This window comes from Lampetra planeri, chromosome 12 (genome assembly GCF_965212315.1).
Source record: "Lampetra planeri chromosome 12, kcLamPlan1.2.h2, whole genome shotgun sequence".
In the NCBI taxonomy this organism is placed as follows: Eukaryota; Metazoa; Chordata; class Hyperoartia; order Petromyzontiformes; family Petromyzontidae; genus Lampetra; species Lampetra planeri.
Window position 1 is genome coordinate 11,649,766 of NC_136118.1, and position 10,693 is coordinate 11,660,458.

A 10,693-nucleotide genomic window follows, 5' to 3' on the forward strand; every position below is an offset into this window, starting at 1 on the left:
TCACTACTACTTACTCACTACTCACACTCACTACTACTCACACTCAATACTCACTACTGCTCACACTCACTCATTACTCACTCACTACTACTTACTCACTACTACTCACTCACTACTCACTGCAATCACTCACTACTCACTCACACTCAGTACTCACACACGGCTCACACTCACTACTACTCACACTCACACACGGCTCACACTCACTCACTACTCACACACGGCCCACACACGGCTCACACTCACTCACTACTCACACTCGGCTCACACTCACTCACTACTCACACTCACACACGGCTCACACTCACTCACTACTCACACACGGCCCACACACGGCTCACACTCACTCACACTCACTACTCACACTCGGCTCGCACTCACTCACTACTCACACTCACTCACTACTCACACTCACACACGGCTCACACTCACTCACTACTCACACTCACTCACTACTCACACTCACACACGACTCACTCTGGCTCATGCATAGACACAAACGCATGCGCGCTCGCACTTATGTCACTCACACATACAAAAGACAAACATCCCCCGTGTAGCCTTAACACACGTTTGGGGCAAGTGCTTATAGCGAGCACCTATGAAGGCGGACACGGCACACCAAAGGAGTGGGTGGCCAGCACCACGCCCGGCCGCCTTTGTCTCCCCAGTGACGTTGTTTACACACCGCACCAGGTACTAATTTGAGGCTGAGTCGACCTAGGGGAGGAGGTCCAGGACCGGTTCAGATAATCGTCACTGGTATTGGCCGTGAGCGGGAATCGAACGCGGGTCGACGGGTTCGTAGTGCAGCGTGTTAACTCTCCACTTAAACTCAAAAATATGCACACACGCACACACTCAGGAACAAATGCATTCCCACTCTCACTAAAAACACGCTCTCCGACTCACACCCAAACATTCTCTCTCACCCTCTCGTTCACAAACACACCATCTCACTCTCACGCCGACTCAAAAAAAAACCCACACTCATCTCACTCCCTCTCACACGCGCTCTCAATCAAACACGTTCACACTCACAAATAACATACACTCTCGTCAAACGTTCACTGACACTCTCTCAAACACATTCCAACACCCCCCGTACTCCATCAGCCCATCTCAATGCAGCGTTGTGTCCGCGTCCCCCCCCTCCGGCCAAACGAGCTACTTGAATGGGCATGCGGGGTTTTACGCATAACTGCATCTTCGCCTGGCGGAGGAGCTCACCGATGGAACGATGTCCAGGTCTCTGAAGGATCTGTGAGCTCACAGAATCCAGTTCGGTTAAACCCAGGATGGATGAATCATGGGTGGGCCAGCCCAAGTATGTCACGTCAGCGTACGTGTCCCTATAAAGTCTAAAGGTGTCCATGATTTGCATTCAGGGAATAGAGGGCAAGATTGTGGTTGGGAACTGGTGCTTCGTGTGGAGAGACAGATCAGGTAGTCTCCACGCGGCAATGTACAGGCCATGAAAAGAACGCCAGTTCAAAAAGCTCTGATGTCAAACCAAAGCTGACCATGAGCACCTGGCCCCAGGTACGAGAACTCCTCCACGCTCTGCTAGGGATAGGGAAATCATCGATACATCGGCGGTAAGTTTTGATGTTTTGGTTCTGATGAATCGATCTTTTTCACATCGATCTTGAGCCCTCCGATAGCATCGGTAACGTACATAGGGGTTTTTATTTCGTTGTTGAGTTTTTCACATTGGGATAAAAAAAGGCAAATTAAACGAAATATCCCGTTGGTTGTTGGCCACCTAAAAACTGATCCCTCTCCAAACGTCGTTGGTAAGTACAGTGCATGCTTAATACATGCCTAATAATATAGGTTGTTTTTGTGTTAGATCGCGTCAATATAAATGTGTCGTTAAAAATGTGTTGTTAAACCCGCCACCACCCGATAGAGTCAATCAGTAAGGTTTGTCACGTAAACAGAACATGCCAACTCGTTACTAGTACAGCACACCGGTGTGTTGGAGAGCAAATCCACAATGTGGATTGGCTGTGTGGGTTTAATGACACATTTATATGTACGCGATCTAACCCAAAAAAACTACATTATATATGATATTGGTCGCGAAAGTCTACGTGTTAAACATTACATGCTGTTGATAGGTTCAAAGACCACGTTCTGGAAGGCAGACGCACATTTTCTGTTGAATGAGTGTGGACCCTGTATCAATTGCCTTGTGCCTCTTGGTTTTCTGATATTTTTTGCTATTCATTATTTCCTTTGATAATGAACATTACCTTTGAATGCGCTTACATCGCAATTCTTTTGGTAAATAGTTCATTTAAAAAATATAAAAGCATCGACGTTTCATTCCGATATTTCAGTGCACACCGATATTTTCGTGAGACAATAAAATCGAGTGTTTGACATATTGAGATGTTTCATTCGATGTCCCTACCTCTGCACAGCCGAACAACATGTAGTCAGAGAGAGAGAGTCGAGCGGGTAGAGTTATTCTATGACAAAGTGCCCAGGGAGGTGTTGTTTTCTGGTGCGGCTGGCGGTGAGGATTGAACTCTTTCGTGACACGCTCCAGGTTCAGCAGCAGTCTCCATTTCATTCTCAGAACGAGCTGAAATTACCAGGTCATCAGCATATAGTTTTTAGACATCATTAGCTAAAACACGTGCTCTTACACGCGCTCCTCCCGTCGTTCCATGTTGTACATAACATGCCCAGTGTTACACACATGGCATGAAACGCAATTATAGCTGTTTAAGTTATGATTATTCGCTTGTGTTATTCTAATGCGTTGTACTGCTTTTAGAATTACCGCATTATAATAATAATAATGAAGACCTCATTGAGTCGTATATGTTTTTCAGAGGACCTCCGTGTTGAGATGTATCACCAATTGCTTTAGTTTTTTTTTACAGCGTGATTTGGATGTGGGAAGAGACTGTAGTACTGTGAGAAGACTCACCACGCTTGGGTGGGTATGACGTTCAAGGACTGCACAGATTGGTTCACAAACCCTGCTTGCTGGATTGGCATCTTCTGTCTACATTGCAGCCCAGAATGGCATCTTCTGTCTACATTGCAGCCCAGATTGTTGAGAGTTTTACGAATTTTTGTAGTCGATAAACCAGCATACAGCTATGAATTTAGCAACATTTATACGAGCTTAATATTCAAATGACATTTGCAAGCGTGCTTATAGTGCAAATGGTATGCAGCACTCTGATATATTAGTTACATAAGTAGCAGCTCCTAATGTGGTCTTATTTTTACATTTATCAGGGCTTAATTTCATTCTGAATATTTTCCATCTCGCTGATAGATCGGAAAAGGCAGTGAGTAGCAGCCACAACCATCGTGGCAGTATACTTGACGTGGTGTGCCGGTGGTGAAAGAAATTCCGGGTCAACGACCCTGACAGATCCGGCTAAAATCAAGCCCCAAATCATTTGGAAGAGATAACGCTCGAATGTGGATATATACGGCAGCAGTAAAGCCATAGTACAACGCATGCAGTCTCAATAAATGTGGGTTGTGGTACGGGCAGACAATGCAGCTGCTGTACTGATAGGCCTGAGAAGGTAAACTCTTCAAGCCTTATTGAAGTATGCAATTTAGAAGCAGGGATAACCCTTTTTACGACCCATTCAAGATAACATTAAATTGTCCTTACATCATTCGTTAAACATTGCAAAAGAGAAAAAAACATCCAGAACCATCCGCCGTGATACATTCGACCGACATGCTTCCATCGAGAAGTTATGAATATATCTCAACTATAAGACAAGGAAGAGGATTGCCAACTTTCAAACATATGGATAGCGTTGATCTCAAACCCACTACAACTTCCCCACCCGATCCAAAACACCAATTAGACCTCAAAGAACGAAAACCCGATGTGCACTCTCTCTCATCTCCACCCACACCAAAGACATATTCACCCCCCCCCCTTCTCAGCACTTCCAGCCAACCCTAACCTAACCTTCATCCCCCAAATCGTTTTTTTCATTAAAAAATAAAAAGGAGCTGAATTTATTAAACAAACACGGGTGGGAAATACACACTGGAACACTCCTGGAAATGCTCGCATTCGTTGTTATTATTGAATGTCAAATGCAGTTTTCAAGAAAGCGAATGAGTCCAACAGCCCCCGCCCCCCAATCGAGATGTTTGCTTGAATGTGCATCTATGAGCGGAGTGAGTGGTTGAGATTGTCGCAGAAAAGGTGGTGGTGGGGGGGGGGGTTCTGCCCCGTTCCCGCGTCGTGGTCACTGAACGGCGATGTTTAGAACCACGACTGAAATCTCTCAGCCGTGGAGTTGGCCTCGGTAGTGGTGTTGGTGGTGTTGTTATCGTCAGACCGAGCGCTGTCTTGAGAACTGGAAATCACCGATGGTGTGAACTGCCTCGTTCACAGAGCACGCATTGCTCACTAGAACCATTCCGGTATCCGCCTGGTTCTCCGTCCGCACCTTTCCATCTTCCTTGCTCCCGATGGAGCCGAGTCACCTTCTATTTGTACACAGCGCATGGAGGCACCTGCAGCTTAGCACCAATGTACGTCTCGTCTTCACCTTGCTCTGTCTCGCTGGAGCTCAGCTTGGACATCGACGTTCTCCGGGAGATCAAGTTGACATTGAAGTTGCCGTCAACAGAATAACAGAAGCCCTCTCCTCCATGAGCCTGCGGCTCCTGAACTCGCTGTGGACGGCGCAGAGGTCGTCCAAGTTCACACCACGCCAAAAAATGTTTCCACAGTCTCATTAAAATTTGAGTGCGCCTCACCCAGCGCAACAAAGTAAACACTGTAAAATTATAAACGATGTTTTATTTTACCGTATACAGCCCGCCGAGCTATGTGGCTCTTTTCCAGAAACGACCTGGCCAAAAATGATGTCTCAACGAAGTGGCTTATCTCGTGGGGACATTTATCGCAGCCAAATGCTCTCTACATCTGGAAGGGGAAAACCGGAGGACCGGAAGTAAAAAAATTTGCGCGACCACAGAGAGAGAGACATGCAGGCATCAGATCAGGCCCACGATCTTCTGCATACCAGGCGAGGTAGTTAACATCCCGCCACCGGTAGTGCGCCGGTCTGTCACACGGGCATCTTGGTTAGGCAGAAATGGTTGCGCTGGGTAGGACGTACGTGCCTGTCTCGGTTACTCCAATGCCTGTCTCGGTTACCGAGACTGGCATTGGAGTGGTCTCCCAAGAGTCCAGCGACCGAGAGAGAGAGAGAGACCTATAAGAACCAGGTGTTGAGGGAGAGTTTTGAAGCGGCTGCATGTCCACATTGCAGCCGCTGCGAGATGCGGTGGAGGGTATATTTGGTCAAGCATTTAATTAACTCACCCCTAACGTGATGACTGGAACTGCTTCTCTTTGGCGAGGCGTGTGATGTTAGCTGCTATTGATGATGTTGCTACTCGCAACTGCTTTTCCAGGTTTGCTCCTAGATTTATTGAATTTCGAGTCCCACCTGCGGTTGCCTTGACAGGGCCACACCAAATGATTTCGGGGGCTTCATAGGCCCGTTGGCCGGACGTTTCCCACCCCTGGTATAAAGCATCGACGAGGTGCGGTGCCATTAGTGGCTTTGGCACAGAGAGGGAAAGGCCTTGGTGCAAAATGCATGGGTGTGACAGACTTTGACACGTTCTCTGTGAAACGCGGCCTTGGATAATGGTGCTGATTATAAGCAGACTACGTCTCACTTTCTCTCTATTCTGTGATTTGCGGTGACCACAAATGAGTTCTATTTGACGTATTAAATAGTACACTTTATTTTTGCTCACTGTGTGTTGTAATCTGGCTGCAAAATCATTGCTCTCGGCTACATCCAAATGTTCTAACATGAAGTGTGGGAAACCATCTTAAATATACACGGACACATGTTTTAAAGCATGCACTTGGCTAAGGATTTATGAAAAACGTATGTAAGAAAATGTGAAGCAATGTATTTGTAGTCCTCATAAAATATTTTATAAGCGGAAAGATGTCACAAGTCTCTGGTATATAACTAATGCAATATAAAATGTTGTGTTTGGAGTATTGATTAATTTAAAAACAACTTTTAATACCGTGTAAATTGTGCCTTAATTAATTTACCTTTAATTATTTTTTTGTTGAATGCGACCATAACATTAGTTTTCATTGCCGTGCTGCTGACATGATGTTACATCATGAAGCCCGTTCTGTAAGGCTGTTTGTTAGCCTAGACGCCCAACAAAACGTCTTATCGGCACCCAACTTTCGAGGAATAATGACAGGTGGTCAAGACTAATGATGGAGTAGCAGTCAAAGGAGGCAAACATGCCAGATATATAAACACAGACACAACTTCAACCGAGAAGATGGATACAATCTGAGTAATCATTGGAAGGACGTTATTTACCAGGTAAAGTCTAAACTGACTGTGATGTTTCCATCCTACCTGCCTATTTCAGCTGTTAGTTAAGACTCTCTGAGTACATCACCAGGTTAAATATCTGTGAGGTGGCCCAACCACAGGAGGATCCACGCTACCTTTGGTGTCTGGGACCGTCTCACATTGACATGCTAATCTCTCACATTCACATTTACCTACAAATTCCTTTTCTAGCTCCGCCCACTTACCCTTGGGTTGAGCCCACCAAAATCCGATATAAACTCTTGTTGCAGCAGCTCTTTCTCCTATGTCAGCAGTTCTGCTGCTGTATCTGTTCCACCTGATGATGGTCGAAACGTCGTGATTTCTTTTATTTTATACCTACGTGACTTTACCGAAAGAGCCAAAGAGTATGGATTCCTGCAGTCACGAAAGCTTCAAATCAAGATCAGACATGCCTGTCAATGAGCTCGATGTAGTGTTACATCGTGGGACTATGAGGGGATGTTGATTGCCTGAGGATTCCTTCATCCAGCAGTGGATAAATTATGACTCCAAAGCTTAACCAAGTCTATTCCAGAACGATTCTGTACGTAACGATTGGCCAATTTTCGTTCATGGGAAGCAAAGTGTGTTGAATAACCACTGAACCGCGACTTGTACGGTGAGATGTGAGGCTTACGTCAGCTTAATGTTAATTGTCTATTTTCCATAACCTCCTGCAATTTGCTACCGGATCTTATGTGTGCAGAAGAGCACCGATATCTGCACCGATAATTATCCAGACAAGTGGGTGTGTGGCCGAGTTTGCATGGTGATGTGGGCTACACGGAAAGTGGTAAATCACATGGACATGAAAAAACTTACGGTCATGTAAATTAAATGTCATAGTACTTCCAACAAAGAGGGATTTTTAGCCTTCGTGAGTGGGTAAAAGCGATAGTGGGGAAAAGGTAATGAATTGGGTTCAGGCTAGGGGAGATTGTATATACAACATAGTATTTAATACTTGATTCTCATAACAATATTATCCCGTGGAAATGTTTAAATATACTCTTACTTCACGTACTGTGCAGTAAAGGAACAAGATAACACACAAATTCGCCTGCCCTCTGTTTACAAGCCTTAGCTGACTGCTCGGTCATACATTGCATCGGTTACGTGATGTAACCTGAGCCACAAACACAGGCCAGCCTGCTGATGAGAAGGGATGGGTTACATAGCCACCCATCTCCCAGAGCTGAGCTCTTTAAAAAAAGGTACAGTTTAAATCCTATTTTAAGCATGCAATTCATACACATATGCTTGCTTTTTGTACAGACATTTGTCACAATCCACCGCTGATGAAGGCGTTTCCCATGCCCGTTGTCGGTAATGGGGATTGATGTTTGACCATACTTCACCACGCTGGTCAGTGAGAGCTGGTTAAGTCGGGGGAGCTCATGGTGGATTGTTATCCCACATGGTGGATTCTTATACCACATGGCAGAGTATCGAACTAAGGTTGCCAGGCTCATAGTGCGGTGCTCCAACATTTGTGCCACCGCTCCACCCCTGCTTGATTTAGTCTTGGGGTAAGCAACCAAAATGACAAGAGTATTTTTCTTTTCGAATTCGGTAAAAAATAAATAAAACCTCAATATTGTATTTCAAAAGCCGCAATGCAATGTGGGGAATCCGAGACGGTCCCGGATAAATAAGTTCACGGAGCAGTCCTTAAAGAGACGCGTGCGATCCCTGTTACTTACGTCTTTTGTATTACAATTTACTGCACAACACTGTGATCTATTTCGGAATGTTGCCGTGTGGTGTAACGGTTCTCAAACTGGACTTCATATGCCGGTGGTTGGTGGTTTTATCTCTTTACAAAACACAAAACAGTGGATAGGTTCATTAATCCCACTACCTCTGTCCACTCAGCGGCAGTGCACGTGGGTACACCACAGTTAGTCGAGCGACAGGTCGCGTTTGGTGGGGTGAAGTGTGGGTACTGCCACGTGTTGCAAGACGTCTAGGTCAGTGTGGCACAGAGGAGGACACCATACCCTCCAGGGGGGGCGCTGTAGAGGGCCTCTACGAGAGGGGGAGCTCTCGAAGAACTATCTTGTGTATGTATGTTGAACTTCTTTCGCACCGTACGCATCCGACCGTGCTAATCGGAGGTGCGGGGGAAAGGCAACGAACTAAGCACACAAAAGCAGTGTTCAATCTTGAGCTCCCTCTAGTCGAGTCCCTACCGACAGCAGTGGCGTGAGTAAGAACTTTGAGGGCTGCACCTTCACCTGTTACGGTCTTGAGTTAAACACAAATGACAATATATGTAAATCATATGCAAAGTATATGCAAATCCATTCACTTCCATTGAGCAAAGCAAAAATTGTGTGAACTTGGCACACTTTAATTTAGCTCGTGCGTCAATTACAAGTTCATGATGTCGTGGCCAAGTCTGAACTTTGTGCATTATGAAGTAGCTTAACAAATACTTGTCCCCTTGGTCATAGCTTCAGCCTTCAAGAAAGTGTGACCCGTGAAAAATCTGCCTATCTCATTAAACGCCGTGTCGCAATCGGTTTGCCAAACGATGTTCATTAGTCTTCTTGGTTCTTTCGGTAAAGTCACGTAAAAGGGAAATAATGAAAAATAAAACATAATAAAATAATTCTCACGACGTTTCGGCCACAATGTAAGCAGCCGTCCTCAGGTGAAGAACAGGTCTGTCGGAAAGACGCTGTTCTTCACCTGAGGACGGCTGCTTGCGTTGTGGCCGAAACGTCGTGAGAATTATTTTTTTATTTTTTTATTTCCCTTCTACGTGACTTTACCGAAAAAACCAAGAAGATGAATCCCTGCAGTCACGAAAGCTTTAAATCGAGATGTTCATTAGCCATGACCAATTTACTGCTGGATTAATGAAGGCCTCTCCAAGCCACTTGACCTCTCTCATGGCCCTGCGATGTTCGTAATCCACCCAGCACCTGCCTGCACAAGAACTGATTTAATCGCCCCTCTGTAGATGGCATGTCAATAAATGTAAAAAAATGTAGTTTGACATATATTTCGTTTATTGTGAATTACATCGTGTGGTATAATTGTATTCTAATTCGGATTCATACAGATCCTTTTCCAAGGCGCTTTACATTGCAATGTTAAACTCATAATCTAAGTTATAAATAATCTAAGTTAAACTCATAATCAAAGTTTAACACGATCTAACCCAAAATAAGCTAATTGTCTATCAAAATGGTCGTGAAAGCCGATGCATAAAATAAAATATGTAGTTTACAATATTCCACAGCTAACTCTTTTCTCTCTCACAAACTCCAGAAAAAATAATTATGCCAGAATTCCTCCTCGAGTATTTGGGACATTAATAAATAGACGTGTTCTGGTAAACGTCATTTAAATGTAAATGTGCTAAATAAATGTACGCTTTTGCAGTGATTATCCATATCCTATTGCATGAACAGTAATACAGAACCCTTTGAAACGTTGACGATTATACCATTGTCATCAACAAGCGATATCTCTTGATTTAAAGCTTTCGTGACTGCAGGGATTCCTATTATTGGTTCTTTCGGTAAAGTCACGTAGAAGAGAAATAATAAAATAACAATAACATAAAACAATAAAAATTCTCACGACGTTTCGACTGTATTTTATTGCCGTGGATTTCACATCTGATGATGATTGCTTGTTGTTGCAGTCAAAACGTCGTGAGAATTTTTACTGTTTTATATTTTTATTATTTTATTATTTCCAATAATAATCAATATCTCCTTCACATATCTGTCTGGCCACATATACCAAAAAAATCATGGCATACAAAACACATCTTGCATAATTTCAGCAAACATTGTTAACAAATTCGACACTCAAGTATCTACTCATTGATTAGTGAGGTTTACTTGAATCAATGCTGGTTGAACTGCTGCTGATCGTACAAGCAAGTTACCCTCCCCCTTACTCGATGTTGTTCCCAATTAGGACGCGAAATTATACATGACCCAAAGTAATCATTAGAAAATATATTCTCGTCAACGATACTGATGATTACTATCATCACCATCATTGTTTCACGAGTTTCATTCAGAAAACATCGAGGTTGTTTTGATTTAAAGCTTTCGTGACTGCAGGGATTCATAATCTTGGTTCTTTCGGTAAAGTTTTGATTATTCTTTCCCTTGTACGTGACTTTACCGAAAGAACCAAGAATATCGAGGTTCTTATTTAACGCATGGCATAGGGCAGTTGACTGCGCACTGCACCAGCAATAAGTTTATTTTTTTATTACTTTGGTCAGCGGGGCCAAGCACAATGGCATCTTTGTGTCTCAAGAGGCTGCG